Below are 27,048 nucleotides of genomic sequence, written 5' to 3' on the forward strand. Positions count from 1 at the left end.
CTGCCCTCTAAGATTGAGCTCTGCCATTTAACAAGATGCGAAAAAAACATTGTTTTAGCTTATTTTTATCCTTTTTATTTAGATCTGAGGACAGGACAGACAAATGGAACATCTCAGAAATGACTTGCGTAGCGATTTTAGACAATAAAACTGTTTTTTTACTTGTAGAAAACGAACGGTTGTTGTTGACACAAAGTTAAAAGTAGTGTAGCGTAATTGGCTACCGAGTTAAAAGAGGCTAACCTGTTAGCTACTGAGCACAGCTAGCCACAGCGCTACCCAGCTCTCCCCCTTAATATCAGGGTCTAACAGTTAATTTGTTCACCATAAACAAATTTTTTCAGTTTTGTAATCGATCAGGTAAAACTTCATCGGTCATTAGACACGCTAACGCTACAGAAGCTCCCAATTAGGCACACTGACGCTGCGTGATGTTATTATTGTTGTCTGGGCAACCATAATGTTTTAGATCATGTGGCAACGTTCAGCCAATCATGTAGCGTATCGTCACTAGCGTGCGCAGGACCCCAGTGAATCTGACCACCCGAGCAGGTCTGGTACACCGGCCTCTTCACCGGGATAATAAAATCAAACATATTTTACCGGCAGGTACTTTAATAAACGTTATACGCTAGGCGTTAATAAACTTTTTCAGAGGAGTGATCATAGCGATCTGCATCAGCAGTGCTGTATCTGTCTCCCTGCCAGCTCCCAGTTTAGCTGCTCTGATTGGTTGATGTGGCGTATTGAGCAGCAAAAGTTTAATTTTTCCAACTTCAGCAGCTGCTCCTTCTGAAGCGCATCGCATGTAAGATGCTCAGAAAATCACGACGCGCTGATCAGATACGCTGCCACTCCAAACGCGCTGCAAGACCTTTAGCTGCACCAAGATGCATGTCAACCATTGACTTTGTATGTATACCAGCTGCTTCTGCTGCCTCTGCTACTTTAGGTCTGAACGTAGCATAAGTGAAGGTAGATGAGCAAATATGTTTGATGTCCATTAAGGAATTGCTTAAGAAGCACCGATTATTTAAAGGCTCAACATCCAAGCAGTGTTTTTTGTCGACAGATGCTTGAAACGACGGATGAGGAAACCCCTCATATTTAACGACACAGTGGAGGTTTATTTATGTTTGTCCAGCAGGACCTCAGAAACTCACAGAAGGCGTTAATTTTGACTCCTAAGAACTATTGAGAAACTGCTTCAGGAATAGATAGGAAACGGAATAGTTTAGAATAAAACAATGCTTAGACCTAATCTACATAAAGAAGTGTTTTTTTTCCTGTTTATCGTTAAAGTACACACAGTAAGTGCATTTTGTCATATTTGGCTAAAGTTTCGGTATTGTATTGGTTCCCTTCAAATGGTGGGGAACATAATAAAAAGAACAGTACAGTTTTTTTTTCTTCCTTTTTCTTCCACTACTGACCTTTATTTGACTCCAGGCTGAAAGGAAATCAGGTTGAAAGAGAAAGAGAGACAAAGGCGGCCAGGACTTCAACCTGGGGCAACCTCACCACCCCATGGACCTATACCATAGGGATTAAATCTCTCCAAATCAGATTAATCTTTTTTTTTTTCTTTCTCTTTTCTTTCACAAACAATTAGGTCAATTTCACCTGAAAAGTTTAACTAAATCTGTTAAAAACAAAAAAACTAAAAAGCTGCTAGTAAAACACGTGAGCCACAGGAAACTATGGAAATATGATGCACAAAATGTTTGCAGCTTTAGGAATGACACGATGGGCTGGTTCAATTTGAAGTTTTCAACTAAGAATAAAAGTGATACATAGCTCATTGGTATAAAAAAAAAGATTTAATCTTTATCCATGCTAAATTTGATTAATAAAAGCAGTTTGTTGCCTCGTCCTACTATCTCGTCACTTTTTAGGGTTTTTAATCATCTTTAACCATAATAACTGCTCACACATTAATCTTAAAGGGATAGTTCGGTATTTTTGACATGAATCTGTATGGCATCCCCATCACCAGTGTCATGCAATCACACTGACTTACCCCTGGCAGCGTCCTGTGAGCAGAGTTCTCGTCCAGTTTTGGTCAAGCCGAAAGTAGTCCGGCAGGTTTGCTAGAGCCAGCGAAATAAAACGTTTCTCTTCCCAAAACATTATGTGTTCAAAAGAGTGATATTTTTGCATCCCAAAAACGTTGTAGTGGAAAAAGTCACACGTCGTGATCACTTGGTCCTATTTTCTCTCTGTACGTATCAGTGCGCGCCGTCATTCTGACAGCTAGGGCCTACTAACCTGACAACAGCCAGATGCATGTCTCCCTCCGCCCAGCTAGGAGCTAGGCGGAGGGAGACATGCATCTGGCTGTTGTTGAGCTCGCTGTCAGAATGACGGCTCGCACTGATACGAACAGAGAGAAAATAGGACCAAGTGATAACGACGTGTGACTTTTTCCACTACAACGTTTTTGGGATGCAAAAATATCACTCTTTTGAACACATAATGTTTTGGGAAGAGAAACGTTTTATTTCGCTGGCTCTAGCAAACCTGCCGGACTACTTTCGGCTTGACCAAAACTGGACGATAACTCTGCTCACAGGACGCTGCCAGGGGTAAGTCAGTGTGATTGCATGACACTGGTGATGGGGATGCCATACAGATTCATGTCAAAAATACCGAACTATCCCTTTAAAGCATGTTCAAACCTTACCTTCCTGCTCTTTATTCTCTGACCGGATCCTGTCCGGATCCCATTGATTTATCTTTGCATAGCTTCAGTTATAACATAAACACACCCTGAGGTCTGATCCCGCTGTTATTCCATCGCCGCCTCCTGGTACAGAAGGTGGACCAGTTTTCTCTCTCCTCACATATTAAGTCATTGTTAGCGTCTTGGAGAGAAACCAGCAGCAGAAACATTCCCCCCTTCTGAAATAAAGTCCGGTTGGCATTTCATTGGAGGATGTGGGTTAAACCTGCAAGGCAGATTTCTGAGGTCATCTAACAACGTTTCCTCATTTAAAACCCCATGTTTCAGTTCAACCAGCTTAAACAGCTGATATGATTGCATCTTACTGTGCAATTGAAATTAGTATTTTATTAAATGCAGCTATTAAGCAGAAGGTATTTTTAAGTATTGCACGACTGGTGCAAAAATAATAATAGCCTGGGATGGTAACAGATGGCTGAAATCGGGAAGGGTGTCTGGCTTTTAGAAGCTGCAGGGAGTTGCTTCTTTTCCTGCAACAGCAGTGATAAATAGCAGCAGAATGCGTAATTGTTAAAAATTCAGACAGGTTGACCAGAGGATAGACACCCAGTTAGTCACGATCTGGTATGTAGACTGCAGGGGACTTTCCAGCTGCTGGAGCGTGTGAATGTGCTCATGCTGATATTTCATCAAGCATAGCAGGATTTATGTGACGGTTTAATGGGAATGTGCAGGAAACTGATTACTTATTTCTTCTTTAGGAGGATATTTTTTATTATTCTGACAGATTAGATTTGGACTGACTAGGCCATTTCACCTCTGCTGCATGTTTTGGGTAACCTGACAGTAGCCAGATTGATTTGTGTAGAACTAATTTGACGTCCACATTATCAGTCTAAGATGGCTGCCGTTCAGCCTGTCCGTAAAAAAGAGGGACGTTTAGTACATCAGCCGATTGGATAACGTGCTAGCTAGAACCCGCCTTCCATAATACTCTTTCAGCCAATCGTAGCATCACAATAGGATTCGTCTGCAGCTTTTTGAGGACTGGAGTAAGCTGATAAATCAGTCTTTTTTTTAAATCCTGTCAGAAGAAAAGCACAGACATCTTTCCCATCTACAAATGCCTCTCTTTGCTCCTTTTTTTAAATGAGAAAATTTTGCTATTTTAGCTAAAACAGTGTCAATGCGGTATCGACAGGTGAGTCCTCCAGCGTAGGCATATTTGTTATGCCCTGGCAAGGCCCTTCTGACTGTTTGTTACTACCTGATCCGTCCCAGAACTACGATCCGACCTGCGCATGCGCATCCAGACATACATACTGTTCACCTTTGATTTTTTTTTTTGTTAAAAAGACCTAAATGACCATTTTCCCTCCCAAAAAAGAGTAAGCGTACTAAAATATAATGTTAAAGGTTAATGATGTATTTCCTGAGAAAATAAATACCTTTAAATCCTTTCTGTTTTATCACTGGTCTCTACCCATTCTGCAACAGAAAAGGGATCCTATGCTACCTATGGTGGCTCACTTTTTTGGCATTGGATTTAAACATAAGTCTAGTCTTTTTGAGTTTTATGTTTTCATTTCGTTTTAACCTTATGGTATATAATGCGTAAAATAAAGAAAGCAACAACTAAAGTGCAGATAAACATGGTTTAATCATATTTTGCAGTACTGCTCTGAGCATGTCCGATGATGATGACGTCAGAGAACGAAGAAAATGTAAAAAGCATAAAAATTGTCTCACAAAAATCATAAAACATTTTTTACAGATGTGTATTAGCATTCTGTAGTGAGTTAAGGATAGAAATAACTAATTTTAGTATCATAATTACATTATATCTGTTCGCGCATGTGCACAACGGATCGTGCTTCCGGGACGGATCGGGTAGTGACACTGTTGTCATTCCTACATGTCCCGCCCCAAAAACACCTGCTGGCATGTCATTGGTCCGACCCGCTACGAGTAGAAACATATTAGGGGGAGTCTTTCAAGATGGATTACATGTGAGACTCATTTGGGGAGTTTTGGGCGTTCCTGGCCGTATATGCAACAGGTGTGGGAGGAGAAACACTGTATCTTTATGGAGAAAAAAAAAACAAAACCTTCACATCAATGTAAATTACTTCAAATTGTAAAGTCATTGGAAAATAAACCTTATAACTCTAAATCCACACCTTCCTCTCACAAACCTCGGACAGTTACCGTGTGAATCGGCTTGCATTCAGCTAGCCCCGCCCATATTCTCCCCATCTTGACTCCTATCTAGCTGTATTTTTATTTATTTAGCTCTTTAATAAGGCAAGGTCTCCAACATCCCCTTTTGCTCATAAATTAAAGACTTTATCAGACAGAAGACTGATCCAAACAAGCCATCTCCACCATTTCTATTCCTGGAAACTCCGTCACACTTCGGCATGGTGATCCCCAGCCTTGTTTTCAGTTGTTACCGTAGGAACAAGGAAGCCACCTGGATGCTGCCGTAGGAGTTTTTATGCCAGGCAGCGACGCAAGCAGCTCCTTCAGGGACGACAAAACGCTCCGGTTTAGTTTTAAGAGTGGAAAAGTCTCCTTAGTCACAAGCCACGTCTCATTAGCACCTCTTTAAGGACGCAGGGGGATGGTTGGAACAGGGATGGCATGTTAGTGAATGGAGCTCCATGTTTATTACTGGGACTTTACAGGGAAATCTGAACAAGCATTATATGGGGCAGCTATAAATAAAAAGCTTACTATGCTGTAAAGTTCATGCTTTTTCTTTTTAATCACAGTATCGAAAAAGTCATTTAACTTTTTCACCATTAGAGGGAGTCATTTGTTGAGGTTCTCCTCATTTTTCTAACCAATCACCATCTCCTCTATTCTTCTCCTTCTGCTCGTTACGTTTCCAATGACGTGGGGGGGCTTTGATTCAAAGCAGCCACACGGCTTCGTTTCAATGCTCTCAGTGGATTTGGTTCTTGAGGAAATCACCCAGTCATGGCCTTTTTCTTTTGCTCTTGTTTTACAGCTGGCTTCTGAATAAATGGCCTTTTCAGCCGATGGGAGCCGGCAAAAAAAGTGGATTTAATTATATGATGTCAATGCAGGGGAAGGAAACGGGTTTGGCGACGGGACGGGATCTGAAAAAGCTGCTTTCGTGTTATATTTCTGCTTAAATCAGACTGTAATAGAGGACAGCAGGACGGATCATTGATTTATAGCGTATTTTTAAAGTATTCACATCCCCTGTTACAGGTTTTTTGGAATACAGCTACTCAGTTGGGAAGCTGTTGAAAGCAAAACATCTTAAATTTAATTAAAAAAATCAAAATGGGAGTATTTATTAATACTAGAGCAGAAACTCTGCTGCAGGTTCAGCTGCAAGTGTTTTTGCCTGTATGTTGCCATAGTTGGACGTTTAGTAACTGTAATTTTTGCCATTTTTTTTATAGCAAAATAGAACATTAACATTTTTTTTTTTGTGTGTGTGTCTTCTTTAGGTGGAATTTGACTAGGCCACTATATCAGATGAATGGGGCTGCATTCATCCTTTTTAAATTCTCAACTAATCTAGAAATTATTGTTTGATTAGTCGACTAATCATTGTTATTTTTATGATCTCCATCAAATTTACATTTTCTGTTAGAATATTGTCATTCGCACATTCAACTTGAATATCATTTTAATGCCTCTTTTTCCCCACTATCCTTTATTTGTTAGCTTTATAAACAAAAGCCTGCAAAAAATATACATTTGAAATGTAATTATTAAGTTTTAAAGCTATTTTTAACTTGATGTAGATTTTTATAACATGAAAAATCTGACTTTACTTAGAAACGTGGTCGTTTTCTCTTAAACATTTTTGCAATACTTGTTAGCGGCCAGCTTTGAGTTTCTTGGTTCTTCGTGCATCTTTGTGTCTGTTTGGGTTTTTATTTTAGTTTCATCTTTGATTGTATCCTGTGGTTTCCTCTGTGGGTTTTCTTTAGTCCTAATTCATCCCGTGTCCTCAGCTCCTCAGTCCGGCTCCTTCCCCAGCTGCGCTGCAGTCCAGCCTCCTGGTTTCCATCTCTCTAATCAGCTCTACAGCAGCTGTCCGTCACATTCTTGCTTTGCTGCTTGGTAGCTTCAGATGTCTGCCTCTCTATGTACCAAAGCCCTGCTCTTCCTGTTCCTTCACAGCCCATGCCAGATTATCTTCTAGTTTCAAGTCTTGTGCAGCATAGAACTGCTTTTCTTGTATAGTTGCTCCCACACAGCAAAAAACACCTGGAAATAAATCAAAATTTCTAAAGTTAAGTTTATTTAGCCATAATTTACCAATGGAATAATTTTTTTAACTCTAAAATAAAATAATTAGATAATATGCACTTGAAATAAGATGATATAACAGTTTTTTCTTATTTTAAATGTACATTATCTTGTTCCACTGGCAAAATGTCTCACTTACCTGCTCAATTGAGGAACAAATGCACTTCTTTTGAGAAAAAAATACTTTAGATTTAAACTTTATTCAACTATTGTCACCCATTCCAGGTTGGAAATTAAAAGTTCTACTGGATTCACTTTATATTCGTCTTTTTCCTGCTTCATAATGGTAGGCAGCAGCTTGACAAAGCCATGATGGCAATTATATTACATCCAAGCAATATGCAGTGCTTCATATTTCAGTGTCGGCCACTACTGCACAGCCAGGTATCGGGGCCAAAAAATGGCACTAATTTATATTGTTTTTCTATCACAAAACTCTAAAGTCTGAGGTCATAACAGCAGAAATGGTAAAAAGTCACTTAAAAAAAAGGTTTAATTCAATCCTTTATCTTCCAGGTTGTGATTAAAAGTCTCAAAATACCGTCCAGTTTTTTTGGGTGGGGGGTAAGGCTTGCCTTCTTCCCTCAGAAATGTTGTCCATGCTTTAAATAAAAAAGATTTTCGCTCTGATTTACTGTACTGCAGCTCTCAGGCCAAAGTAAGGCCGGCCGGCTAAACATGGCTAACCGCAGGAATTTACTGGCCGCCGTAGCAGTTCAGTGCAGGGTGAGACTACATTGTGTTTTGGTCAGTTTTTTCGCTTTTATTTCCCTACTGATGCTTAGTTGGCATTTTAACAAGACAGCTAAGGAGCGAAGAGAAGCCACACTGCTGTTGACCGCTCGTGTATTTCAGGCAGACCCTTCTTTCATTGGATGTAGTGAAACTTGACAAACTAGCCACAGAAGAAAAAAAGTTTACCACTTTACTCAGAGTGGAGGATTTTTACCAGCAGCAGATGTCGAAACAAGACAAGCAGAACATTGTTTAACATCAACAACCATATTTGATCATGATTCCTTATTAGTCTGCTGAAAAGTCGTCATGGAAACTTTAATGACAAGTGATTTATGTCCTCACATTAACAGACGTCATCCTAATTAGAAAATGTTAATCCCTACACTCGCTCATATTATTTATAGCTATGGCAGAATTGGTTTTAACTTGGTTTCTATTCAAACAACCAGTCATCTTTAAAAGATCTACTTAAACTTAAGGGTGGGACAGAATTGAAATTATTAATTCACTTTATTACAGATATTATTTAACTGATCTGGTATTAATGAATCGCGTTTTAAACAAAAACCAAATATCTGCAAATACAAATATTTTTTTTTCTTTTATTCAGAAACCCCTTTTGATCCTAAATTACTGAATAAATAACTATAATATAAAATATATATATATATATATATATATAAATTACTGAATTTATATATATATAAAATATATATATATTTATATATATATAAATTACTGAATTTATATATATATAAAATATATATATATATTTATATATATATAAATTACTGAATAAATAACTATAATATAAAATATATATATATATATATATATATATATATATATATATATATATATATATATATATATATATATATATATATATATATATATATATATATGGGCTGGTCAACGATTAAAAGTTTTAATCGCGATTAATCTCATGATTTCCCTGATTAATTGTGATTAATCACATTTTTATACGCAAAGAAAAACCACAATGAATTCAAAAGTAGTGTATAGCACAATTTTATTTTAAATGTTCTGCCATATTAAAGGAAGTGCCATAACATTTGTTCTGCAAACACTTAACATCAGCATTTTGTTTATACAGTAGCAGTTAAATTAAAAACTGCCCACAAACTCCTGAGTCACAATTATAACATTAAAACAGGCAATTTCTGAGGTAACAGCAGAAACTTTTTTTTATTTTTTTTTATCAGGGAGCAGCATAACCAGTTTAGTACCAAATGTCCATGTTAGAGTTAGAGTGAGGTGAGGCACAAAAAAGTTCACTGCTGGGATTTACTGTGCAGGGAAATAGTCTGTAAATATACTAATCGTCCTGCAGTCTGTAGCTATCCACTTCGCTATGGCAGTTGTTGGCTTCTCTTGCCTTTTTTTTATCTATACTTCTCCCACACGCTGCATCTAACGTAGTCTGCGCGCCACTGTCTGTTTCGTTAAATGATTTGCTGGTATCAACTGTGTGTTTTGCATTTAGGTGATATTTTAGACTTGAAGTACTCCAGTCATAAGACAATTCAACTCTGCAGTGATTACAAATAACTTTGCTTCTGTCGACTGCGCCGTCTGAAAGAACATTGAAATAAAAATGGCTGTGTAAAAGTGCCGTACCCTTTTGTTTGTTGGTTTGTTTATTCGTCAATTTCTTTTCTTTTTCGGTTCCTGTACTTCCGGTTCCGGTACTTTTAGCTGTACCAAATAAAAGCCTGGGAGCAACAGACTTTTATAGTAGTAAAAGAAATAATAAAAACTGCGTTAATACCAGATAAAATAATACGAGATAATAATTTGATTGATGAGTTAACGTGATAATAATGAGTTAACTTGCCAAGCCTTAATATATATATATATATATATATATATATATATATATATATATATATATATATATATATATATATACACAAATATTTTTTGTTTTAAGGTGTTATTTATTTTGTTCAACCATCAGATTGTTCTGGATTTATTATCACTTAGATTTTAGAATCCTTTTGAAAGATTACTTTAGAAGCGTAAACTGTACATGAACTTTAATTAAAACACATTTTCTTGGCAGCAATGCATAATGTTACCTTTAGGATTTTAACATTTTCTGTATAGAAGTTAAAGTTTCCTTTCTAATATTTACAACAGAACTATGACAGTAGAGCGCAGCATGAATCTTAGCCTTTCAGATGCAACATTTATTGCATTTAAAACATAGATACCACCTAGGATACTTATTTTTTCCTTAAGACAGATACTGATAAAAATAATGCATAATCCAACCCGTTTTACCAGAGAGTTGTTTACTTTTTCTAACTTGGACTTAATATGTTGGCTCTGGCCAAGCTGAGGAATCTGTGTTGATACTCTGGAGGCTGACGTTACGTTGGAAAAGTCTGGCTGCCACTAAGACACTTAGACACTGAGATGTGCTTCAAGAATACCCCCAGTGACATGGTAAGGTCACTTGTGCATCAGATTTACGGGTGTAGAGGAAACAGATAATACAAAGGTTCCCACTCAGGATTGTAGTATGTTTTTTTTAATTCGTTTCTTTTTTTGCGCTAATCAATTAATCCGAATTAGCCTTAATTAAAAATATGCAAAAGATGAAAACATTATTTAAAACGTGTTTTAATTTAAATTTTGGTCTAAAAAAAAAAAAAAAAAAGATAAAAAATTCCACATCCTCCTCAATAATCAATAGAAAACCTTAATCTGCTTCATGGAAATCAAAGTGTTCCTATAACTGCTGATTAGTTCCTGGTATGTTACTGCGGCTACATGAACCTCAGCTTCTTCCAAGGAATCTAAAAGGTTCATTCAACATTAACCTTAGACTTAGAAAGATTTATTATGTCATTTTTTACACACAAGTGTAAACAAAAAGAAATGTCGTTAAGAACAGCTCTCTAGACAATTTCATTTTTTGAAGTGCAGCCTTGATAAGGTAAGCAGCAGATATAAAAAACATTTAAAGAAAAACAGTAATGTAAATGTATAGTTACAATTCTAACATTCAGTTTTTTCAGTTAATTTCAATTCAGTTTAACCTACAAGGTGTGCGAATAATTTAGGATTTGATTTTGTATACCGTACATCTTTCAGTCTCTTTCATCCTAACGACCACCTAGTACTTTTCCAATGTAATTTTGGAAGGTGGAAACAATCTCTGGGGGCCTTTGTTCTCCCGACCTGGAAATGTTCTTCCTCAGTGCTTCCTGTTTTCAGAGACCCTTTGTTTGATCTGTTGTGTGTCAGCTGCTGTCGTTGGGCAGCTATAAACACAGCAGAGGGGCATTCTCCTGCAAATATATCACTTCCTGTTCCTCTAAAAGTTTTCCCTCAGTACTTCCCGTCCCGCTAATGTGACCTAATGTGCTGAAGAAATGGATTTGTGTCGAAAGAAGCGACTTTTATAGGAAGGGAACAAAAGACTAAGCAGGTTGTTTACGGCCGCTGACAGGATTAGGAAGCAACGGCTTTTAACTTGCAGGCGGGTGAAACATGGCTGCAGAACCCTTCTAAAAATACTTTTTTTCTTCATCTTGTATTGTTTTTCCTATATAATAGCTTTTGGTTTTGCTTCAGACATTTTTGGCCTGTTAAACTGCCTAAAACTGTAAAATATATAGACACTTAAATGCACCTAAACTCAAAAAAATTAAACCAGTGTTATGGCTACACATATCAAACAGCCTACTAAAAGGAAGAAATTATTTATAAAATAGATTGAAACTCAAACGATTGATGCTTAACGGAGGAGCTTGCATCTTTTCGGTCCTCAGCAACGTCTTTGCAGGATTCATTTCCTGTTATTCTAATAAATGATTTTCAGATTTAGTTAATTTGTAAAGTGTTTAGTTATTGAGTTCGGCACTCTAGACATGAAATGGGTAAATTAAACCAAAGTCCAAAGGATAACTAAAACAAACAGAAAGCTAGTGGAGTGCTAGGCGTGAGTGTCCATGAAGATTATATGATTGTCGGGATGTTTAGAAGTGGAGATTGACTCATCATGCAATTTACAGGCAGTTTCTGATTTTGTAAAGATTTTACTTTGCAATTCCGGTTTTTAGCCTGTACATTATAAAATGTATTTATTTTTTTAATGAAACATTATTAAACGTAAGCTCCTAAGGTTGCAGATGTCTTTCTGCATACGTGAAAATCAATAAATATATTGGAATATCTACAAATAAACGTGCCAATGAACATATGTTGAGGGATTTTATCCAGACTACGGCTGGGCAATTAATTGCATTTGCTTTCCCCTCTGCGTTGGGGGCGTGGTCACGCATAGAGACAGATTGGACGGTTGCAGAGGCTATGCGTCAGAAGCATAAATTGTCCTTAAATGAGGCTGTTGTCTTTGTCTCCATGTGGACAGGGCCTTGGAGTTCACCTCCTTTTTTCCTTGGTCCAACAAAGATTACATTCCTTTACCTTTTCCTGAACACCTCAAGCTGTAGAACAGGACCAAATATAAAGATAAAGTCATCCTTCTCTACCAACTAGTATACTCAAAAACAACTGCTTCCTACTTTGTATTTGACAAAACCAGTTTACTCTCATATTTTTAAGATTTGTGAAGTATTTATATAGTTTATTGGGACAAGAAGTGTTTATTAGCAAAGCTTCATAGTTAAAATAAATTTTGCTGTTATATTAAGCATTATTAACAGTTATAAAAAGTCCCTGTTTCTGTAGGATGTAAGCTAAGGACTAAAAACACACAATTCAATGCTTTACTGCTTTAAAGCATTTATATTAAATCATAATCTAAGTACACTAATGATTTAATATATAGGTGTGCTATTTCAGGGATGCATATTAAAGTTGCAGGAAGCCAAAGGAATCCATAAAGTTTCATGATAGTAGAAGTTTGGAAGCTCATAAGCATGAAAATACATTGGGATGGTGAGCCATACAAGCATCAGATTGGTGCTAGCAAATGCTTTGGATCAAATCTTAATGCAATATCATTCCTAGACTATTTAATTAAACTTTAATTTATGTGGAAAAAGCCAGAAGAAACTAGATGTTATCTGTTATCTTTACAGTATAACAGAACAACAGATTCTCAACTGGAAAAAGAAAAGCAAACCACTGTCACAAGCATGTAAAAAGCAGCAAACATCTGAGGCTGGGTTTACGTGGCATCTCGGCCCGCTCACAGTGGCAGCAGAGGTCTGCGTGCAGAAATCAGAATTTTAATTTCAAGAGGGATGATGATTTCATGTTTGATGTCACGGCAGCGTAAACCGGAGTTTATGACAAAGGTCTTTGATCTCAGCTCACTCTCTGATCTCTGCACCACATTTGCTAAACATTGCTTTTAGCTGAAGTCCTTGCTGGGGGGGGTGTAAGGCACATGAAAGAATGGAAACAGGGAAAAGTGGTTGAAAGGCATAGTAGCTGGCATGTGGAATAGTCTCAGCTATTTAGGTGATATGACATGCTGACATGCTTCGACTGGACGACCGCCTCACATATGAACGTGAGAACTTTGCATCTTTTTGGAACCGGCTGAGGCTGAGATTTGTATGTGAATAAAATAAATATTTATGTCTGTTTCTGCACATTTTTTGCTAGACTAAAACCAACAGAAATGTGTGCAAAATATGTTGTTGTAAAATGACAGAAGTTTGTCAGTCAAACTGACATCCAGTAATGTTAGTCCTAAAATCTGTCCTTTCAAATCTCCTGCTGTATTGAAGACGAGCTGCAAATTATATAACAAAGGAATAGAAAACGTTGAAGCTTCAGCAACCTGTCTATGTAACCTAAACTGATCTTCCTTTCCAAACATTTAGATTTATGAAATCAGTAACAAAGTAGAAAAGCTACCTAGACCCATCTCTCATATCAACAAGTCGTATCACAAGCAAAGAGCGAGCTAGCTAACGTTAGCCTGCCACTTCAGCTGGCTGCTTCCTGTGGCCCTTCAGGAGACAGATACAGGTGAGGCCTGCAAATGATCAGATGTCTAAAACGCCTGATTTTAAAAACTTAATAGACCCCACACATGACAATTTAAAAACAAAAACCGATGCTAGAAAACTGTTGGTTGTGCAGTGCGTTTTCCTACATCCAAACATGCTGATTTTGACTCAATAGTATCTTTATGCAATGATGTAATAAAGAGATTGGCTTCCTTTTTCAACTTTATTTTGTTTTTTCTTGATAAGGGGGGGAAAAGGAGTTCTTAGATTTATTTTAAGCAAGAAAGTACACCTCAAAACATCATCCGTGCTGTAAGTTTACTAGGATCATGAGCCTACTTTTAAATATTCAGTAGTTGTCGAGCATGAGATCCCGGCAACCTGTCGCACTGGGAATCCCCAGCAACAGCTCCTTAAAGGCTGATTTATGCTCAGAAACCAGGTCGTCTGCGTGTGTGTCGCAGTGAACACAAATATCCCCCCGCCCCTTCTGCAGACACTCTGGTGCACTGCTACAAAATTGTAGGTGACTGCAGACAGGAGGCATCTGATTGGTCAAATCTACATCTGATCTACACTATGCATATCTCCTGTTTGGTACCTTAATGGCTTGTTTTGTTTGTATGGCCGCCATTGTGGAAAACGACTCGCGAAGTTGGACCAGCTAGAAGAGTGAGATGCGACCCTTTTTCCACCTGGATCCCTGCTCTTTTTCGCCCTCATGTCCCTCAGCTGTCAGACAAACTTGCCCTCACTGCCTCTGCCCTATCTAGACCCTCAGCTAGTTCGCGATTGTCCCTCTTGCGTTGTGGCGTGGAATAACATAGCGCAGACCACGCTTCAATATTGGGCATAAATCAAAAATGTCTGTCTCAAACTCACTGCGACACACTACTGCGGGAGTATAACCAGCCCTTAAGCTGGGGAATCAATCACTGGGGAATTTCCTGCTGCTGTTCATAGCGGCTAGAAGTGAATTTAAGTTATTTTTTTATTACTAGAATGTAAAATAAAATATTTTTTGCCAGAATGCCTTAACTTTTTAAGTTAGTGTAATATAAATTAGAGTTTTTCACCATAACCCAGGCACAAAATATCTTGAGATCAGAGCACGCTAACTTTTCTTTGTAGCTTTATAAAACAATATTCTTCTGGCTTTTTATGCAAACCTAATGAGGTTTAACCTCATTATACACATTCATAGTCCATTAGATCGTTTTATGGAGGAGAGATCATGGCTTGGATGCTCCTTGAATCGACTTCTGTGATTTGTCCAGGCTCTGCCGTGACACGTTTGGCTCTGTGGACACTACATATTACAGGATGTCAGGCCAAGTCAATCCAACATGTTGGAGTTCCATGAACAAGCCTTTAGTTGGACTGATGTCAAAATCTTTAGGGATTATGGTTCTGAAGAGAAGATAACATTTTTTTTTATTTATTGTGACATTAAATGCCTTACATTTAAATATCTTTGGATGGAATATTTGGAAATGTTTTTTTTTCTTTTAAATCCTGAATCACACCCACATACTTTGATGTTGAATAATTCTGAGTGTTTTAGAGTTGAAGAGAGTTGTTAATTATGATGTTTTTAGCCTTTTTCCCACGAGGGTAAAGCATAGCACTGCTGCCATGCATACCACACTTCCTTCTTTCCCACATGTTTAGAAAAATCCTGTTTTCAGTGATTGGCCAGCGGTGTAATCCAGCTAAGACCAGGCTGCCATCTGCTGGCTCTGATATGGTGCTTTAAATCGTGATAATGGAATCCAGAAGAAGCAGAAAAAGGACAACGTTTCTGTCTTGTTCTGTCTAATCAGCGTAATCGCTAACAGGGACGTCTGATTAAAAAAGTTCAAAACCTGAGTCTTGCTCCCTGGCTTTCAGAGCCCTTCGGCTCTCCTGCTCCTGCCTCTGATTCTTTTCGTTCCTCAGCTTCCTCTGCAGCTCTGCTCAGTCTCACCGTTTCTTTGTTTGTGCTCATTTGGAGCACTTGTTTTTATTCAGTCCTGCAACAGACTTCAGGCTTTGAAAGTCCAGTGCCTCTCCTTCTGAACACCAACCCTCCTTTATTCTTTTTTTTTTGTTGTTGTCTTGCTTTGTTTCGGTTTGTTTTTTCTTGTTGGTAAATTGCTTGAGACTGTCAGAGTCTTTTTTGGCAGTAGACACAACACACACACGAACATTCATCTAATTGCTTGGAATGTTATTGTAGAAAGATAGATGGGTTAAAAAAAATTTTTGCGCGCACACACATCCGTTGTTTGGGATTTTTGAGCCACATGCTCCCTGGAGAACGGGGCATGCTGAGGTCTGCGGTGCCAAAAACCATGAAGCACAATAGTCTGCCCCCCATCACTCCTTCTTAAGCCTAACAATAGACATTCTTGGCATTCCCTGAGACCTCTTCCTAACACGACCAAACACACACATATATACCTTTCTGGATCCGATTAAAGGCCCATCCGTAAACAATTTTGGTTATGCAGCACCTTAGAAGTAATCTGGACCCTAAACAAAAAGAGTCTCTTTGCTATCAAACTATTTTGTGGATGGTGAAAAAAAATCCCCTGATGTTTTTATTTTTGTCTAAATCTAACCTGATTTATAATCTAATTCCCTTTTTAACTTCTTTATCAACAGGCAAATATTAAACTTCGTGCCTATAGAGAACTGAATTTAACTCTGAGCGTATATACAGTTGCTGTAACTCCTTTTTATTTCAGGAATTTGCCATCTAACAAGGTTAGCAAACTGATTTTCATTAAAAATCTTAAAAAGTAGTAGTAATATTAAAAAAAAGCATATTTTATCTTTGCTGGAACATCGCACCGTGCTGGTGTAGGTACCAGATCTGCTCGGGTCCCTGCCCTTTCTTATGACGTGAACATATGGCAACTCCACTCGGACAGACTGTAATGCACCCGTTTCTTAAGGATTTAATCTCTTTTGGAGTCTCAACATATTATTACCTGCATTTGTTATTATATTACCTTTCATTGATTGAAAACAATCATTGTGAGTCTTGACGGAAAGTATTGCCTTCTAAGACAGGCTGAGCTCTGCCATTTAACAAGGTGACACAAAAAGTCTCAGTTTATTTGTATTATTTTTATTAAGCAAATAGAACATCTTAAAATTACTTTCGTAGAGATTTTAGATGAAGAAAACAGTTATTGTATTTGTAGAAAACTAACGGTTGTTGTTGATACGAATTCAAAAGTAGTGTAGCTTAATATGACTAACTGACCAAGCTAAAAGAGGCTAGCCTGTCAGCTAGTGAAGACAGCTAGCCACAGCACTACCCAGCTTTCCCCCTTTATACGGTGGAATCTGCTTATAGTGGGCACGGATATATTAATCAACCGCTTATATAGATCAAAATGCTTGGGACAGAATCATTTCTATACAAATGCTGTTTAAATAATTTGTTTATAGTAATCAAAAAATCTGCTTATAGTGTTCATGTTTGGCCATTTTATGAATGTAAACGTGCAAAAATAATTTAAAAATTACGTGTAGCCTACTTATTTTATGTTTTTACTCCCATGATTCCTTCCTGGGTGTTTGCTTCTACCTAGCTAGCTCGAAGGTACAAGAGCGCTTTGGTGCGGTACCAGTGCTGCGCGCAGCGAGGAGGGGGAGGAAAAAGAGGAAACCATTGTCTCAGCCAGTTAGGCTGGGCATACACTGTACGATTGTTTTTGCCCTTTTTGGGACAATTTTCCAGTTGTGCAAGAATTTTTTTCGATCGGTCCGAGTTTCAGGCTCATTATGCGTCCTGCGTCGTACAGTATACAGGACGTAACAAGGGGCGATTGGCCTCTCATGACCACCCCCGGATCAGGAATCATAAGCTCGGGAGAAAAAAAAGAGTTTAAAATTTAATTGACCCTTGTAAGGTAGGGGTGTAATTCATGGCGATTTCCTGACCCAACAATTCGATTATTTTCGATACTCAAGAATCCGTCATGTCTGTCTTACCTACTGTTTACGCGAATGTGGGTGTGCCCACAAGAAAGCGACATAAGAGGGCAAAAAATATATTGCACCACCACAACATAGGAGTCAAAATTACATCCAGGAGCAAATGGACAAAAATAGACCAGAAGAAAAAACATGAACTGATACTCTTACGGATGTGTCGATGTATCAGACTGTTGGCTGTTGGATCGATGCATCGATATTATGATTATTATTGACAGGACGATTATTATTTACACCCATATTGTAAGGCGTTCGTGAGCAAATCCTGTTGTTGAAGTAGAGCTACGAGCCAATTTACCAGAACTTTGCGCACTGCACATGTGACAACAAGGGAGTCCTTCTTCCTTTTCCAGATTGACGAGTCCGACCAGCGCCATCTCTCGGCGCCGAGCCCAACGTGTTTTTTTTTTTACATACAGTGTGAGCAGGTAGATCACATCAGAGCGTCGGGCCATACAGTTTAAGAACATACATTGTGAGCTGTTAACTTTTAAACCCTGCATTTTCATTGTAGAGTTTTAGCTGGAGCTGAGGACAGCTATTTAAAAAATCATGCAGGTTATACCCAGCCTTACTTACTGAAATATGCTGCTTGTGTGGCCTCTATTATATTGCTGCCCTGGGCTACTGCCCATATATCTAATATAAAAAAACAACAGTCCAGTATAGTAAGCATATGACATATACAAGTGTAATAGATAGTCTTTTTATGAAATATTTGCTGATTTACCTTTTTTCCATCTTGATAAAGACAAAACATCTCATCTTAGCTGCAAATATTCCACATTTTATTATGATATTGACATTTTCTACAGCCGTACCGCTAGTAGAGGTATGAGAGCGAGTGTGTCTCCTTACTTCGCGTGTGGTCTCCTACAGTCGAACTGTCTCCTGAGGCCTGGTTTTTATTAACTGGCCCATTAAGCTGCGACTCCGAGATACATGACACCGCTGTCCACCAACACACACAGGCATTAACAAGCAATAAATTCCCAAGAACTCCAATTGGAGGCAAACGCATGAATCAAGAAGTTGGCTGCCGTCAGCTGATATCGTAACGGCCATGTTGGTGGTTTCCTCCAGCTCTTTAAGGTTTAATGCGTAGTCCATCATCAGCTACATAAGGGCTGTTGAAAGACGAGGCAAAAACAGTTTTCGCGTGGTGTTTCAAGGTCTGCAATTTTTAAGACTTTAAATCAGAAGGTAATGGTGGTTAAAACGGAGCGTAGCCTCTTAGTTTGTTTTTAAATCCAAACTCTGGAACTGGAACATTTCATTGGGTCTGGTTAAAACTGAAATAAACTGCATTTACGTTAATATGTTCATTTAAGCTGCTATCCATGAAGCATGCTGTGGTTAGTGATGCAACCAGTGTTACATGACAGAGAAGTAATGTTCTGGATCTCTTTGGCTGACACTGAATGTTTCCTATAGAAGTAAGGATGTTATTTCTCAACTATGGTAAACACATTTTTTAGATATTATTTCTTGAATTCATTTTGTTTATGTTGCTTTGTTGGAAGGAAGATTTTCATGTTATGAACAACTTTAAGGAAAACAAATATGTAGAGAGTTTCTACATCAGTATTTCTAAGAATATAAGAAATTTTCTCTAGTTTTACATTTTTTTGCTACTTTCTTTACTTTTTTTCTTCTCTTGCGTCCAGTTATCTGTCTGATGGAGTTACCATCACACAAGGATCAATATTTTACTCCTTTTTAAAGTTCGAGCATGCTTAAGCTTTATACATCACTTATTCCCCAAACATTTGTCTATAGTTTACATTCTGTCACATATTAAATAACTCAGAGACTGTGGATATTTATTGACTTTATGTCAAATACTGCATCTAAGGAGTTATTCAAGTAGTTACTCAATATAAAACTATATATATTCTACTATTTCTTAAAAAAAAAACATCCAATCCTGGAAATGTAAGCATCAGATTAAAAGCTGCTGCACCTGTTAACGTTCTCTATCTTTAAAGCTGTTGTAAACAAAGCTATGGTTGAACAAAGTCACTTGAATACATCTTTTCTTTCAGAAGTAGAGAGGGAGTGCTGATTAGAGGCACACACACATATGCACACCCTCTGTCTGTCTGATAGTCTGGGGACTTGGCAGTAACAAACAGCTCATTGTGCTGCAGAGGCTAAACTGGACTTCACCCTTCCTGCCACCGACCCCTGGTATGGGCCTAGTCTCACTGTACTGATTACCTGGTATGTTAGATGTCTGCTTGTGCTTGACCCTTGGTAGTAGCAAACATGAGTGTATGATTGCCTCCGTGCAGAAGAGATATGTCCACAAGTATGTTTGTCATTCAGGCAACCATCTCTCAGAGTTCAAGGAGCTACAAGGCAAACAGAACGGGGGTCTGATTGCACGCTGATAAGAGCACACATATGAATGGGAGACCCATAAAGCAAACAAATAGATCCTAATCAGGTGGCCAGAGGGGGTAGAGGGGAGGAGGCAAGGTTGTTTGGGCTCTCCGGCATAGTTAACCTTTCACCTTAAGGGAGAAGACTCGGAATTCCAAGAATCTGCTCACATCCATGTGCAAAACATGGACACACTTCTCTGGAATGTGTCCAGGAAATCTTTGAAGCCCACTGAGGGATTAGTGTTTTAAAGTGTCTGCCGTTGCTGGGGTTGGTTAAACGTTAACACCGTTGGGTATCAGAGGCTCACACCTGCAAGGTTCTAGTGTGGGAGGAGAGCTGACATCTTTAACTCCTCAAATAAGTCAGTCATTAGAAAAGTTTGTGCTTGTATTAGGAGACGGTCAGTGAGAGCAGCTTTCTCATACTTCTCTGTAGATGCACCGGCTCAATCCTTTAAACAAGAACTGTTCTCCGGTCCGTAACAGCTTTTGCACTCCAGTTATAACTGAAACCTAAATAGATGTTTACAGGAAGCATTGCAGCTAGATACTGCATTTGGACATTTGCACAATGGCGTCCACTCAACTTGACCACTTCACACCTACTTGCCAACTTGGTTCGGCGCTACTTCCTTAGCAGTCTTAGAAGCGTAATAGTGGTGTTTCAACACACTGTTAAGCCCCTGTCACCCCTTGCCAATTTAGCCGATTTTCTCCTAAAATGCTGGCATACACTTAACTTTCTATGCATTTTTTTTCAATTTTGGGCGTATACATAGAGTATTCATAACAAGTCCAAAAATTATGTCCAACGACAGCCTAACTTATGCATAACACACAGCAGCGTAATGCCCATGATATGTCACAAGCCAGTGTCCTAAGGGGCAGCAATGCGCCAGGAGGCTCCCAGCCGGCATGAAAAGATTTCTTTGATTGCGGTATTAACCTAACTGCCATATACCCACGACCATAAAAAAAAAGGAATAAGTAAATAAGTTAAAAGAGAGAAGGCTTGCAGTTGCAGCAGATTCAGCATCATGTCTGCTATGAAGTTTGTTGTTTGTGGGCTTGACGTTCAACAAGAGATCCTCCCTCTCTTGTGGAACGTCTGAAGTCTGGAGAAGTACTGACTGTTCCTCTTGTCAACCCCCTTTTATATGAAAATGCTGCCAATACGCCATTAAACAGTAGATGTACATTAGAAACATGTTGAACGGCCGTCTGGGAACACGTCAAATACGTTGATATGCATTGGACTTAAGTTCTTGATAATTTATAAATAAGCTACTCATAGGTTTTGGATAAGCTAGAAATCATGACTTATGAGTAAGGTAAGTTATCTATCAGAAAACTTACCTGTAACTTATGGCCCACATATGAGCATACACTGGCATACATCAAGGACGTCACTCGAAGTCCAAATGACCTTTTCTTCCCTGTTTCTGGGTAAACTAATCCTCAAGTTAGAACAAACAAACCTTTGTTTGTTTGTGTGGCTTTGTTTGTTTTATTAAACTTATTTTCATTAGTAGGCAGAGCTTTGCTGATAAAAAATGGCTGGATTCCTTTTTTCTCTATATGAGATAAGATAACTAAAGCCCCAATTACACTACCCTTTTGAAATGGTGCCGAGATTGGTCCGAGCACAGTAACCGAGATAACTGTCGAGTGTAAATGGCACAGCTGGACCAAACCGCGCCAGACACAACTGAACCGCGTTAATATGGTACTAGTTCATCAGTAAGGCTCGCCACGGTTCAGTTCTGGCATGGGTTCTCAGATAACAAAGAGCGCATGAGCAGACCTCGTCATCTCCTTACAGTCAGCCTCCGTAATCAACTAAAACCTTCAGACAAACTTCAGACATTCATGAAAATACTAGCTTCCCTACCGTGCCACACAATTTCGAGGGATAATTCTGCTTAGCAGTGCGATGTACCTCAATGTCTGTTTATACACAAGGGATGGTAATGCAGCTACCCAGACAGAGAATGACATCACCACCTTCAAAATAGGAGCTTATTATGATCTGCATCAAAAGGATATACTTTTTTTGGTCCCACAGTGGGAAAATGTGCCAGAAAAATAAACTTTTTGTCCCACAGTGGGAAAATGTGCCAGAAAAATAAACTTTTTGTCCCACAGTGGGAAAATGTGCCAAAAATGTAGACTGAAAAAGGCTTCTATGTAGGTACACACAAGGCTAAATATGAAATGAGCAAAAGAGTAACACACCCATCAGAAAAGAAAAGACACTGCGGTTATTAATAGAAAGGTTTCTCAGAGAAAGCTGGAAAAACTTTCTTAATAAATAGGTTTGTGGAAAAATAATGCTTGCTTAGCAGGTTTAAAAAAAGAAAAGAAAAGAAAAACTATAATTAACATTTTTGCAGACTAAGGTGAGTTGTGAATCCACCTTAAGAACTTTAACCATTTTGGTATGAATCCACCTTAAGAACTTTAACCATTTTTTTATGAATCCAACTTAAGTACTTTAATCAGTTGGGTGTGAATGCACCTTAATAACTTGTAACTAATGGGATGTGCATACATCTTAAGAACTTTATTCATTTGCCTGTGAAGGCACCTTTAGAACGTCAACCAGTTGGGTGTGAATGCACCTTAAGAACTTTAACTAATGGGGTGTGAATGCACATTAAGAACTGAATTAATTTGGGTGTCAATGTACCTTAAGAACTTAATATGGGTGTGAATGCTCCCTAAGAACTTAATTATTTTGGGTGTGAATGCATGTTAAGAACTGAATTAATTTGGGTGTGAATGCATCTTAAGAACTTAAATAATTTGGGTGTGAATGCACCTTGAGAACTAAAATAATTTATATGTGAATGCACCTTAAGAACTTCAATAATTTGGGTGTGAATGCACCTTAAGAACCACATTAATTTGGGTGTGAATGCACCTTAAGAACCTCATTAATTTGGGTGTGAATGCACCTTAAGAACTGAATTAATTTGGGTGTGAATGCACCTTAAGAACTGAATTAACTTAGGTGTGAATACACCTTAAGAACTGAATTAATTTAGGTGTGAATGCACCTTAAGAACTGAATTAACTTAGGTGTGAATGCACCTTAAGAACTGAATTAACTTAGGTGTGAATGCACCTTAAGAACTGAATTAATTTAGGTGTGAATGCACCTTAAGAACTGAATTAATTTAGGTGTGAATGCACCTTAAGAACTGAATTAAATTGGCTGTGACTGCACCTTAACAATTTCATTAATCTGGGTGTGAATGCACCTTAAGAACTGAAGTAATTTAGGTGTGAATGCACCTTAAGAACTGAATTAACTTAGGTGTGAATGCACCTTAAGAACTGAATTAACTTAGGTGTGAATGCACCTTAAGAACTGAATTAATTTAGGTCTGAATGCACCTTAAGAACTGAATTAACTTAGGTGTGAATGCACCTTAAGAACTGAATTAACTTAGGTGTGAATGCACCTTAAGAACTGAATTAATTTAGGTGTGAATGCACCTTAAGAACTGAATTAATTTAGGTGTGAATGCACCTTAAGAACTGAATTAACTTAGGTGTGAATGCACCGTAGAACTGAAGTAATTTAGGTGTGAATGCACCTTAAGAACTGAATTAACTTAGGTGTGAATGCACCTTAAGAACTGAATTAACTTAGGTGTGAATGCACCTTAAGAACTGAATTAACTTAGGTGGGAATGCACCTTAAGAACTGAATTAACTTAGGTGGGAATGCACCTTAAGAACTATATTAACTTAGGTGCGAATGCACCTTAAGAACTGAATTAACTTAGGTGTGAATGCACCTTAAGAACTGAATTAATTTAGGTGTGAATGCACCTTAAGAACTGAATTAATTTAGGTGTGAATGCACCTTAAGAACTGAATTAATTTGGCTTTGACTGCACCTTAACAATTTCATTAATCTGGGTGTGAATGCACCTTAAGAACTGAATTAATTTAGGTGTGAATGCACCTTGAGAACTGAATTAACTTAGGTGTGAATGCACCTTAAGAACTGAATTAATTTAGGTGCGAATGCACCTTAAGAACTGAATTAATTTAGGTGTGAATGCACCTTAAGAACTGAATTAATTTAGGTGTGAATGCACCTTAAGAACTGAATTAATTTGGCTGTGACTGCACCTTAACAATTTCATTAATCTGGGTGTGAATGCACCCTAAGACCCTCATTGATTTGGGTGTGAATGCACCATAAGAACCTCATTAATTTTGGTGTGAATGCACCATAAGAACTTTAACCACTTTGGTGTGAGTACCTCTAAAGAACTTAAACAGTTCTGTGTGAAGAACCCCCATGCTTGGGCTTGTGGAAAAGACAAACCTCTGCAGCTCAGGTGGAACAGAGGAATCTATTCCCTAAGTGTCGCTGTATGTGCAGCTGGATGGCTTTTGAGACAAACGCTGTGGCACAAAGCTCTCTTGGCTGTTAATGAGTGACAGTGGTCCCATCCAAAAATCTTTTATAATGCTCCTTTAACAGAAGTGTTTGTAAAAGAAATGCATCTAAGCGATAAAAACAGGGATGAGGTCTTCTGTTCATCCATCACCCCGACTCATTGTGTTGGCCTATAATTATTTTTGCTGATTTCTTTTATTTTTTATTCTTTCCTGCAGACCTCCCATCCTCTCGTGCATTCCAACTCTTTCACCACATTTTGTTTTCTCGTCTTTTTGCTAATGTTGGGGGGGAGGCAGCACCCCTGCGTTTGTTCAGAAAGTCTTTCCTTTCTTTACTCTTTCAGTCTTTTTCTTGCTCTGTATTAACACGTGCACACCAACACACGCTCGCGCATGTCCGAGGAGGAAGTACCTCTGCATTTTTTCCCTCCTGTCAAACAATAACAGCGTGGAACTGATGGTATTATTTTAGCCGCCGTCCAGCGCTTTATCTGTTCGCCACAAGGCTTCCTCTCCGACCGACTCACACATCCTGCTGCTGAGGGGGCGAGAGAGGCAGAGAGAGAGAGAGAGAGAGAGAGAGAGAGAAATGTAGAGTCCAGTGAGGAGACATAGCCATGTTTTGTCTTCGAGAGAGAGGAGCAAAGGAGGATGAAAAGAGGAAAAGGAGGGAGAGGGGATGTGAGGATCGTCAGCTGGTTTTTCCCTCTTGGTCAGAACCTGATTTCATTTCTTCACATCAGCTCATAGACTTTCAGGTGTCACTTAATCGCATCACACCCCTGCTCTCCTCACGGACATAAAATGGCTTGAAGAGAAAAAAAGGAGTCATTTTTTAAGAGGTTGATGAATCTAACAGAATAGGATTTGGACGGCTTCCTGATTGGACGGTCCACAATCTGAACTTGAACTCTAGCAGTCTAGGATGCTGACAGTTGAGCTGGGATCGCTCTAACGGTTGATTCCTCTGCTGACAGGTGGGTTTGAAAACTTTCTGCTCCTCGTAAAATAACCTTAACAGGAGGGTATTTCTTTATACTCATCTTGAACTACAGAAGTTTTTCTTCCTCTGTTCTAGAGCTTAGATCTGCCTGTCCGTCTCTGGCATTTTCTCTGCGCTTTATTGAGACTCGGTGTGTGACTCTGATTATGCATGATGACCTTTGTGGTTTCAGTCAGCTGTTTCTGGACATTAATTGCGACATTCCAGCAGATCTTTTCATAAAGGCTCTTTCAGAGCAGCAGCCCATCTTTTTTTTTTCTCTTGAATTCTCATCTTTGTTGTTCAGTGAATCTGATCTTAGCAGCCAATGTCTTGATTTTATTTTAATCAGATATTCGTTTCAAGATGCTTAAAAGTTGGATGTTTTGAAGGAGAAACTTTCCACTTGCTGTCAGCTTTTATGGATATAATTGTTGATCAAAATAAATGTCTGTACACATAGTGGATTAATTCATTGTCTTTGTGTCAAGGATTTACTCTCATCTGTCATGCTATAGTGAATTCAGAGTGGACTCCAGGGGATTCCTCTTTTGTTTGTTTTTTCAAGCAGCGCCTGGTTGCCCACTAGGTTAAAGTGTCAGAAAGAGGAAAGTAGCAAATGTTTCTGTCCAAATGTTATTTGAAGGCCTTGTGTTAATCCCAAGCTTTACTCAAACACTCTCCAATCTGAGCATTTCAGACCTATAAATATATTTATAAATCCTCTTAAAGAAAGATACTTCAGAGACTTGTCTGTGATTTCTTATCTCTTTTTAGTGAATTGTTGACCTTCTAATACAGATTACAGATTAAAGTGAAACGAAACTCACCCCAAAATACACTTATTCTGTGTTTTAATTGTATAATCTGAGTTTATTGGGTGCTTTTTAAAATTTTACTCTGCTTTTTTTATGTTTTCAGGTAGGATTGTTAAGTTGTGTGCTGTTTGTTGGAATAGTTTTTGGTTGAATTTCAGTTAAACATTCCTAATGGTTTGAATAGCTCATGGTGGTAAACGCTTTGGTAGAAGCCTTCATCATCATTTCAAACTAATAAATACGACTGATTAAAAACAAGACGCCCCAGTAGCGAGTCTTCCTGTCTTTAGCACCTTGAACTGATAAGGCTCCGGCCCTCTGGATTCAACAAAACCTCTTTCAACCTCCGTTGAAACTGATTAAAACAAGACGCCCCAGTAGCGAGTCTTCCTGTCTTTAGCACCTTGAACTGATAAGGCTCCGGCCCGCTGGACTCAACAAAACCTCTTTCAACCTCCGATGTCAAAGCGGGGTTATAATACCTCCATTTTATAAAATCTGTCCACTGAGTGATTACCAGCATCTCTCTGGTCACTCTCAATCATTCAGCAAGGCTAGCTAAGCTAGCTTCCATTCTCTCTAATCCTGACCCACTGCTCATCCCGTCAATTAGCTCTACTCAGGGTCTCTTGGCACCTACCACCTTGTTGGCATTTTTCAGCGTCTCAGGGGGCAGAATGACATTGCATCGGGCCAGTTACAATTTTTAAGCTGCATTCAAACATGTATTTCCTTTTTTTTCCTGTGAAACATCAATAATTTCTAATATTGG

General features: G+C 38.5%; 1 protein-coding gene across 3 annotated transcripts in view; it reads left to right on the top strand.

The window, feature by feature from the left end:
- Nucleotides 1-27,048, top strand: part of shroom4 (shroom family member 4) — a 98,868-nt gene that overhangs the window by 40,668 nt on the left and 31,152 nt on the right. Inside the window, exon 1 of one of the 3 annotated variants that reach the window (XM_038293149.1) lies at nt 25,091-25,453. The exons of the other annotated variants lie outside the window; for them this stretch is intronic. The gene's annotated coding sequence lies outside the window, so the exon portion shown is untranslated. Of the gene's footprint in view, nt 1-25,090; nt 25,454-27,048 lie in introns of those variants that run through there. 3 annotated transcript variants of the gene reach the window in all.

Source organism: Cyprinodon tularosa, unplaced genomic scaffold, assembly GCF_016077235.1.
Source record: "Cyprinodon tularosa strain WSP-4 unplaced genomic scaffold, ASM1607723v1 ctg321, whole genome shotgun sequence".
Lineage (NCBI taxonomy): Eukaryota > Metazoa > Chordata > Actinopteri > Cyprinodontiformes > Cyprinodontidae > Cyprinodon > Cyprinodon tularosa.